We start from the raw sequence: 11,531 nt of genomic DNA on the forward strand, positions 1-11,531 counted from the left end.
GGATGTAAAAGGTGTACCTTCACTCCCTCAAAATACAGATCTCCCACTGCCTCTCTCTCAGTTTTCAAACCCCAGCATTTCTTTTCCCCCTCATCAAGCTCCAAGGTCTCATTGAGTTCTCCCAGTCTCCAAACTATCTGACTTTTCTGAGTCCACCTAGAGGCACTCCCCCATCTGAGCTCAATTTCTATTTCAGATCACCTACTTTCATAAACTTAATTCCTGCCAAGACATGGACACATAATTTTACTTAACTTCTGGGATAATGGAATTCAAATTTGGTTTCTGGGGACAGTAAGCTTGAGGCCCGCTGTAGTTAGAGAACACCAAATGAAACATTGCATTTGGGAGCAAAATGGTCACAGTTAACTCAACATGAGTACAGATGGCCCATGAGTGAAATTGGAATTCATTAGACAGGAAATGTAGGCCGTTTTCTTTGTGAATATCAGAGAAACTGAGCTTACCAGGGAAGAAGAGTTTGTGGAAGTGATCTTTAAGGATGTGAGATGTCATATCTCTGCCCAAGAAAGTCCATTTTGTATCAGATGGTATTAAACCTTACTGGTAGTGGATCAGATAATAAATCTTTATTTTAAATGTGTCAGCTTCCTCTGAATATAAGACTATTTGCACCTCAATAAAATAAACCAAAAGCATGCTGAGCTTAATGAGCTCCTAATATTCTATTATTGTCTATTATTCATGAATCTGATACCACTAAGGGTAGTGAATAACAAACTCTTCTTAATACACCTACCTAGGCTTTATAAACTGACAGCATCCCCACTTGATGTCAGAAGTAACTAAGACACAAAACCTGAATCACAGCCAGAGGATTCATGTTATGGTCTATCAATTTGTCTACATGAAATGTTCTATCAAGCTCAGAGTTCTAAATTCAAAACACTGGACTAGTTGGCAAGCAGGATGTCTGCACATGATTGTGTTCAAGTAGCTGAGCCAAGACAGAGTGAATAGGAGCTGACAGTCTGAAAGCTAGCTAGTGTCAGCCTTATTCAGCTAAGTTTCTGTGAAATTCTTTAGATAAACTCTCATGGATTTTCTCATTTGCCTAATATGTTTTTTTTAAATATTCTGAGTACAAATTTTATGTGTTTTGTTAACTAATCTCTCTTTTGATTTATATCAGCATGAAGAGGAAAGTACATGGTCTTGAACTTAATGGATGATTTTGCCTATTCAATAGGAAAGTGAAACAAGCCAAATTCTTTGCTGGTTTAGTTTTTTTTTTTCAGAGAAAAGAAGAAAAAACCAAAGAAGTAATAAAAAGAGAATCTAGTGCTCCAAATAAAATACTGTAAAACAAGCTTCAATCTCAGTCATTGGAAAACATTGCTTACAGTACAGAACACAAAACATCCTGAAGTGACCATCTATCATTGCTCCAGACTGCTAAAGGAAATAGAAATAAAATGAGAAAACAGCATGATTTTATTTAATTGCAATTCCAAGATGGCCTTACCACAACCAAAATAAGGCCAATGTGATGGAATTTATAGATAGGTAATATTGAAAACATATTTTGAACCTCATTTGATGTCAAGGTACAAAAATCAGATTTCAGATCAATGGTGTAATAAAATGGTACAAAGTAGCTGATGAAAGCTAACTTGGTTCCAACACAGGAATTCACCATGATAAACATACCACTCATTTCCACATCTGTCATCCATTTTTAAAACCAATACATCATTTAAATATGGATTTAACTGTTCTTACAAGTTGTTACAGTGTTATGCATTGCACTGAAGGAGAACTTTAACAATAATTCAATTTTCTGAATTCCAAAGTATAAAAAATGAACTAGAAGGTTAAGTTATGCTCACTTAATTACTGTGCCCGAACACAACTTACAGTAAAATAACTGGGCTTTTTCTGGCTTGCATGTCTATCTTCCCTGGGCTTGAATTCACCTAATAGACCCTTATTTTGTACAGGAATGAATGAACAGTTCAGATTAAAACCTGCCCAAGCAAGCAAAATAATGGAATCTGAGGACAGAATGTAGGTATCTGTGAGTTGTGTTGGTCTGCTACTCAGATCCTGAGGGCAAGGCTGAGACTTGTTTCATCCTAAGCACAGCTTGAGCCCTGCAGGGCATGGAAGGAATGTCCTTAATGAGAGCTAAAAAATGCCCAGTGGAATGGTCTTAGGGGCTTCTCCAAACCCCCCATGCGAAAATATCTACAAATGTTGGATTGATCTGCAGGGTTTTTCCTTCTTTTTGTGATAAAGGGGTTGGGGGACAGAAAAAGGGCTTTGGAGGAAAGCAAAATGTAGTAATTTTAAAAGGCTCATATAATTTTCATCCTCATATAATTTGTCATGCTGAAGGAAAGGCCGGCCAAGTCTAAAGGATCACAAGTCCTAGCAAACATAATCGGATTCTGATTTCACTATTAAGCTTTGCACAACCTTGATAAGAGAGATCATTAGAGTCTCAGTGGTAAACTCACCTTATGGATCTTTATTTCAGAATGTTAATTCATTTACTCTAGTAAGTGTTGACCTTTTGCTTCAATATATATCTGAGTATATCTGAGAGAAGTTTCTAAGTTCTCCTAAACCTCCTCCAGAATTATGCTAAAACTTAAAAATATTATGATAGTGATTATAAAAGTGCTTATATATAGGCATTGGCATACATACATAATATTTTGGCAATATACTAGGTGTAATTAAATTACTTTTAATTTTGCAGTTATTGCATATTTAACTGTTTAGTGTGCAATTCTTACATTGGAATCATGAAGTCAGTCTAACATTGCAGACAGTATTCATCACTGTAGGAGCTAGTGGAAAAAATCCTACAATCTTTCTAGTTGTTACAATAATGATGTTGGTTTCCTGTTCACTACAATGGTAATTAATGAAGAATCTGGCTGAACTGCACATACCAGGCAGCTAAGGTAATACTTTATGTACACATTTCACTAAAGCATAACATGCAATACAGGGCTTGTTTTCTTATTTCTTATTTTTAAAATCAATTAGGTCTCTAGACAAGTAAAATTTCAAGCTCTGACTATTAGCACTTTGCTGAAGCTGTGTGTAATTTCATTAATTCTTCTGCTAGTGCTGTCCATCTGAGAGAGTAAAAATTTCATTAGTCACTGAGTACACTTCATGCATAACAAATGAGCAATTAATTAAACATGACTTTTTTGTCTCATTTCCCCCTAAACTTTATTAATGTTCTACATGACATTTACTCTTCCCTTCAGATTTTAAGTAATTGTTGGTCTTTTAATACAATTCACCTTCTTCTAGCCTAGAAAAAATTGACAAACTAAAAATTGAAATATTACCACTTATTGCCATGTTATTCTGCATTACTTAAAGCTTTGTGATATATTTAGAAATTTAGGCATCTAGATTTTGTTTTTTTCTCATATCTGGTTGCACAGTCACCAAAAACATCTATTCAAAATTCTAACTTATATAACTGACTTATAGTTGAAACAAACCATTAAAAAAGAGACAAATAAAAATTTTGACTGACTCTGGTTGAGAACTAACATGAATCACTTTGGGTCTTTCTTTTCACATGAGCTCCTGCCTGATTTTTGTCTTATGTGGGGCATTTTTATCTCTGTTGTACAGCAGAAAGTGTCCTCCTTACCCACACTCAGCTCTTACCAGGGCAATGCATCTCTAGCCTTAGGGGAAACCTCCAGGAAGAATATTCTTTTTTTTTTCACACCTGCAGATTGCTTGATGTGGTTAAAAGATCTTTCATGCTTCAGCCTTCTACAGTGCAATACCAGAGGCAGTAAAACACTGAGACTGGATGATCTGGAAATTAAGACTCTCCACTTCAAGAAACCAATAGGTAATGTTGTATCATTCACATATTTATAAGGAGACTGCAAAAAGTGGAATTGAACACAGAGATAGGAGAATCATGTTCAGCCTTTTGAAACTCTGTGAGGTTTTTTTTTAAGTACACTATTAGCAAGTAAAGCTTCCAATTATTTTCAGTATCAGGCACCACATGGATTTACAACAAACTAACCAGTTTCCAAAAGCATTTACCCATGGGATCTAATCAACCAGCTTCTCAGAGAGCAGAAAAAAAAAGGATGTACTAAGGGAAGGAAGATCCACTCACCATGGACTTCTAACTACATATACTTAGAAACTTTTATAAACAAGTTCAAAACACAAGTGCTAGTGTGTAGAACAAATGAAACAGATGTAATGCAGATGAGCTTGAACAGTCTACCAGCAGAATTCACTCAAAATATTGAAATAATAACTAAGGCTGCATAATGTTTGAGTTCAATCATGCATATACATTTGCAGTACAACCAATATAAGAAAGTGAAAGATATAAGGAAATTATCTCAGTGCAAAACATCTGTAAACTCTTTCCATGTAAATTTTTTGTTTGTTCTATGTACACTGTGGTTGAAGTTCCCTAGGCTGTAAAACTGGTCTTCATGAGCTACTTCCCATTAATGTCCTACTTCTCACATTTTTTAGAATGGGTCAAATACAAAATGTGCCTTGAATGAATAAGAAAAAAAAATTATATGTTCGTTTTACATCCCAGTTAAAAAACACAGGAAAATGCCATATAAGGTTCTTCATATCATAAAAGTAAGGGGTTTTTTTTAAGGAGTTGTTGATGATAAGATTGCTCTGCATATGCATATATTGTACCATTGTCCCAACACTACCAGCTCATTTCATTTTCAACTCTTCTGAACTGTAAAGGCACAGATTTGCAGCAACAACTAAGGGGTCTGTGAACTATCCATCCAAAATCAAGCAACCACACTTCACATAAAATGATTCCATTTACTTATAATAGAATGCACATCTTGCTCAGCCATGGAGAAGCTCCCTCTTCCCTCTCCTTACTTCCCTTTACAAAATCTTGTCCTTCCACCCTCTGGTAGGAAAGTTTTGCCCAGGGAAACAGAACACAGTAAGATAGGTACTTGAGACTACATCTGCCCCTTGCTGCTACTCAGCAAAGATAACAGAGGCTCCTCTGCTAGGGAACAAGGATTCTTCATGCAGAAAGACTTTTTTCTAAGTGGAGTAATGAGGGATGCAGTGTTGCATGAGACATTCAGAGGTCTGGAGGGAAGTACTATTGGTAGAGGATGTGCTTCTGGAAATTTAGCCTACCTGCTTTAGTTTGCCACTTGCTCAGATTCATTGTTATTCCATAAAATAGTAAGCAGAATATCTTTAAAGTCCGGTCCATCAAAATTATTTATGCATTATTTTAACCAGCTATATTATAAAACCCACAAAGAAGAGGAGTCATCTTCAGCCTTCTGACTAAATATTTCCTTAGGTGTATTGAGTCCCATGACTGCGATTGCCAAAAGAAATGTGAATAATGCAACAGTTGGTTCACTTCTTAGTGCTTGTTTTTAATCAAGGGGACCAAATTTTAGTTCAGAATCTTCTTTCAGAAATTAACTGGGAATTTCTGTGAGCTGCTGCTAAGCACAGTTTCTAGCACCACTGTCACCATCACTACTTTCTGGGAAGCTCTTTGAGTCACTGTCTAAAGAAAGAAAAGACAACGTTTTTATCCTATTCTGGTCTGATTAAAGATAACATGAAGCACTTTCTAGTAATTTATTCCAGGTAATGAGGAAGGGATAGTTCATTTACTAAATTTTACTTTTCTGCTGAAGTGAGGATGGGAAGAACATGCTGTCTATTGAACATATTTCACATTTAAGGGAGAAGACATGAAAAGTTCATTATGTTAACCAAATAAAATGGCAAAAGTGGCACACTGCAACAGGAAAAGCCTGACAACTGACAGCCCTGACCTATGCTGTCTGTTCTGCATTAGTTTAAACATACAGCTGGTAGATGGGACCAGGGAAAAGGAACACAGACAGTGTAGGTGATATAAAGGGTAACTATTCCTCATCACAAGAAAGTTAATACAACAGTGGAAATTTTGCTGTTCATATCTGAGAATAGTGGGAAGGGAGGTTTGAAACATTTAATCATAAAACTTGATGTAGTTAAAGATGTAAGCTTTTGCCTACATGTTCAAAATTCCCCCTGACTTTGATAGGAACTTTGCAAGAGCAAGTGATGCAAGTCAAGACATGAATTTACATGCTTTGGGTAAACACAAGAGTGTGGGAAAGCTTTTGTTGCTGCTTACAAGGAAAAGCAGCCAGTGAGTCACCATTCCCATATTTACTGTGAGCCTCCTCCCTATTGTTAAGAGTCAACTTACGCTGAAAGAAGTGTTTGGACATAGTTGCACTTTCCCTGTCTCAGACCACCATCAGTTTGTCCAATTACTTTGTAATGTGAGGTGAAATGAGAGCAATATTCGGTGGGTAATATAACTTCTTATGGCTCCTTTTATTCTACACTATTTTGCACAGTGTGAATACAAATTTAAAGTTATGGTCTCTAATATGAAGCTTTAATCAACCCTTAATCATTTTTATAAAATGTGGGGTTAGTAAAGTTTTAGCTGCAAGTATTAAATCAGTCCTAAAACCTAGTATAAAATGCAGTATCATTACTTCTTTTGGCTGTAATAATTTTGGATGAAATAAAACTTCATATAGTGAGATAAAGTATTCATACTTTTTTCCATCTAGATTCTCACCCCAAAGGTACTTGGGGGCTGTTATTCTTATTGTATTCCTCCAAAAATTAAATTAAAGATGTTCCAAATAGATCAAAGCAAATAATATATGTGTCTATGTATAGTATGTGATATTTAATTGCCCACTACAGGAAATTAAAATAGTTTTTTTTCCAGATGGGAGAATTCCTATGCTATCCATATTCATACTGTGTCATCTGCTATAAGAGGTATTCTAGGATCCACAGACTATAGGGACAATAATTCCTTGGTACTCCCTAATCTTAGTTTTAAACCCTTTGGCAATAAATTTTATACATTGCATTTTCAGCTCTACATTACTAATGGGAGGATAAACATATCTATGTATTTGTGATTAGTTCCTTTTTTCTGTTCCCTTACTGATGCAAATGCTTTGTTTAGTTTATGACTCCACTGTTAAATTATTCTTGTAGTATGATTCCCTAGCTCTACAATTCCAGTTGACCTAGTCTCATCAGTAATTTCTCACACTGTTCACCTATTTGATCAGTACAGTTGAAAACATCTACCATTCAGAGTTGGAAACAACTTGCTAAGTTATCTACCAAATATCTTCCAGAAGATTATGCTATTTTTTTTAAATATAGAAAACTGGTATGAGATTGTTGTGATATAATTCATTAATTAGTGACAATGTGGTAATTTATTAAATTTTCTTAAGGACAAACCAACCCTCTCCCTATCTTTCAAAGTTGATTTTTGGCAGTGACAGACTGAAGTTTTAAGTGCAAAGAGGACCTCTGTATAGCAGTTACTGAGTCACATTATGTACATATCTTAGTTAAGAATAAATTGATTTTTAATGAACAAGGCAAAGGGCTAATAAAAAAGGTGTAAGCAAACAGTTTTGAAAGATTCTGGTTGTAGAACTGTTAGCTAGAGCTTGGTTTGATGCTACCCCAGGGTAGAACAGCTTGAAGTGATAATATTCTGCAAGAACCTCTGCTGGAGTCCCACATCAAAGGTCACAAAACCAGCAAAAAAACACAGCTGGGCCAGCAGCATGTCACCTGTGAGAGTTAAGGCCTCTGAACTGGCTGCTTCTACTTTATGCTTTTTAGCTGTTGCTGAAGAAACCAGGGAAGGCCAAAAACAGGCTGGTAGCTATGATCATTTATGTTCCCTGACACTTTCCATTATAAAATGCTGATTTTAGTACTTTTCAATTTGCCAATTGGTAGACATTTGTGCTTAAATGTTCCTTAGTGTCTGCTCTGAGGTTGTTAAAATATGTGTTAGAATGCTTTTTTTGCCAAAACAATCCAGTCATTTCTGAGAATGAGGCAAAAGATTTGTTGTTTCACTCATGATAGAGAATCAAAGAGGCAGGACAGTGGATGATAAGGAAATAAGTTATTTAAATAGCCAACATAATTTAAAGCTGCAGACTGATATTTGGCAGCTGGGGATAATGTGGGATGAAAACTGAAATTTGGCTTTCGTTGCCACTTTAAATTATAAGGCTTGGAAAAAACAATATCCAGGCTCAGCAAAGATTTCTTATGTCTTATGCAAAGAATATTAGACAAGGAGTTGAGGGGTTCAGCTTATGGCTATGTAATATTTTTCTTATATATGCAGCTCTGTGATATTTTAAAGCCAGAGGCACAAATAGATAAAGTGAACCAGGTCTGCTGAGTTCAGTAGTATTAACACCTACTTCAGCCATGAAGAGGCAAAGGAGGAGTTTCAGGGAATAGCTGCAATGAGAAACAATGTGAAAGGGATCAAGCACTGAAAGACTACAACTCTATCATGTAAAAAGAGGATAAAAAGTAGGATTTTTATTGGGAATGTGTCAGGAATTTAAGGAATAAAGATTGTACTTGATGTGGTGTAGAAATGGGGCTTAGGTAAGAACCTAAATCTTTGCAAGATGATAAGATCAGCAGGAAAAGTCTTTGAAAAACTGGCAGGACAATCTGTGACAATAAAAATCTACTGTCTCATTGAAATTTAGAAAGGACCACAGCATTCCTGAACAACTCCATTACTATATTAGGTGAAGTTATTAGTAGTCTGTAAAACGATTCAGTATTTCCACTCATTGATATCAGTATCCTTAATAAATGCGTGGGACACTTTTCTGGTGGCATATTGCATTTAGTCATGGTAGGAATCCAAATTTGGTAATACTTGAGTAAAGGCTTCTTGAGCAATCCTAATTGTACAATCCCTGTGAGCATACACTAAGAAAAAACTATTATTACATAACACTATGCTTTTTTTCTTTCAGGAAGCACACCTCAAAACAAGACTGTACAGTACAGATGTTTGCCTGGATCCCCCCATTTACAGCAGAAATTGAAGCAAGAATGGTTGAAGCAAAGATGATGGGGAGCAGGGGAAAAGGTGGAAAGGATGGTTTAATTAGTTCAGTCAAGGCCATTTTGGAGAACAGAGTAACCCTCTGCTAACTCCTTATAGGGGGTCACAAGCAATGTGTTCACCAGTTTCCCGTTTCCTGACTTGAGACTCTGCTCTACTTTGCAGAAGTACTTTTGGACTCATCCAGTGGCAGCTGTAGGTAACCGTGGGAGATATTTAAATATAGCAGGAGCTACACAAGGACAGTTTTTGTAAAAAAAAATATGCCTTACTTGTGTTAGAAAGTATAACTGAAACTTCAACCTCAAAGAAAAACTCTTGGTCTATCAGTCCTTTTCCTATTTGTTCTCTGGCCAGACAAGGTTATTGGAGTAACTTAATTTATATCTGTGAAGAACTCAGAAGTCAATTTTATAGTGTGTAGATTTCCTATACTGATTACCCAGGGAACATCAAGCAAAGTGACTAAGATATATCCAGCTTTCTTCCTTTATCTTCCTAGAAGAAAAAATGACTGAGGTGTTTTATTTTAAATTTTTAAACATGATTGATTCTTAATGTATGTGGTTATTTGCTTTAGAGAAGAAAAACTTCAATAGCAGAAAGGGGAGATATAGAGACTTCTTCAGGTTGTACACAGTCTTACACAAAGCTTAGGACAAGCCTGTGCTAGTTTAAAAAACATTTCTGTTCTCTACAAAGAACAGACTCAATTTTGAAGCAGCAGTATTTCACATCTTGTCCATATCTTCACCTAGAACTTCATGATCAAATTTTCTTTGGTTATTGCCAACACAAGTGATATCGAAATCGTGAGACTAAAAATTATTCAGAATTTTGGAGCAATTCAGTATAACATCCAACTTTTTTTGGATAGAATTTTAAATGGGATAAATAAAAAAAATAACCTGACCAAACATTTGATAAATAATGAATTAATTAATTGTGATCACTAGAAATGAAAGTGGTTTTAAAATAGTTAAATTTAAATCTTTCACAAATAAACTAATGGATATCTCTACAAAAAAGTGAAATATATAAATTACAGGGTAAAAAATGCAAACATGAAGAATTTAAGATAGTGATGTAGACTATCAAGCTGGATTGAAAAAGAGCAAGGGAAATGCAGAGAAAAAGAAAACAGAAGACTCATATAAGCACTCTAGAGCAAGCAGATTTGTCACATAGAAAAATAAGTCTGAGAGAACAATGCCATAACTTTAGAATGTGATAGCCTTAAAGATGTAAGCAGGAATTGCATATGAATTCTCATGCTGATCTTTTAAAAAGATGGAAAATATTACATATCGTTATGGGCTGATGTTTGGACAGCCAAAGCAAAACACAGCCCACAACAAAGCGCAGCAAAAAAAAAGCCAAAAAACACCAGCCTAAAAAAAACAGTCCAAAAAAAAAACCGGCAGCTGCACAAAAAAAGCAAAGAAAAAGGCCAGTCCAAACATCAACCCATAACACATATATTTGTGGGGAACAGGTGAAAAAAAACCAATGGGGACCTCTATAGAATCACAAGCTGATGTTTGCATATAAAAAGACATCTGGAAATACTATCAGAAACTCTGTCACTAAAAGTAATTTGAACTTCCTAGATATATACTGTAGAACAAATGCTAAATTGAAATTAAGGTTTGTATTGTCTTGGACTCAGTAACCAACAAATTTATATACCAGAATGAGACATACTTTGTTATTGCTGACTTTGGTAACTAACAAGCATGATGCATAAAAATATAGCTGTAGAAAATAACCTTGGGAAGAAAAATCATGAGATAATTCACGTTAAATTAAATGAAAGGAAAACCACAAACCAGTCTTGAAAGCTTCTGATTCAAAGTGGAAACTTCAATAAAATAATGTCTTAAGTCAAGCTAAGCAGAATGTGAAACTGTATTTTTCATTCACAGTTCACTATAGGAAGAACCTTAACACTTAGAAAATGTCAATCAACAAAACTTCTGAAATGAAAAAGGGGTAGAAACCACAAGGAACAAAGTAAAATAAAAATGAATTAATTTATAAATAAATAAAATATGAATTAGAATAATAGAAAATGAATGGAAAGTCCAAAATATTTTAAAATGGACCTGGTAAGAAAATTATCATTTGAAGTTTAGTACTTTTAGGATAAGGAGGAATGTTCTAGAAGCAAAATTATCTAGTTTTTGTGTTGGTTGTTTTTTGTGTGTTTTTGGTTTTTTTAATTAAACATACTGATATTCCATAAATAAAGCAGAATTCAGATGAAGTAAAAACAGCGTCTAGGGAAGAAGGGATGAGGACTGAGAAAGGTCTATGCTGAAGTTCAATCTTCAGTGAAGATACAGGGATGATATGGGCCACAAATGACCATTTGATATGGAGAAAAACACACTACTGCATGTATAAAAACTGAGATAGATTGCTGCTGTCCCAGAGTCACAAGAATACTGGCACAACGTTGTAGGTCCTCTAGCAGAGGAGCAAAATCCATCAGGTTCCAGAAAATGCCAAAAGAGAGAAAAAATATTAAATGTTACACATATTTAAGACA

This window comes from Erithacus rubecula, assembly GCF_903797595.1.
Source record: "Erithacus rubecula genome assembly, chromosome: 5".
In the NCBI taxonomy this organism is placed as follows: Eukaryota; Metazoa; Chordata; class Aves; order Passeriformes; family Muscicapidae; genus Erithacus; species Erithacus rubecula.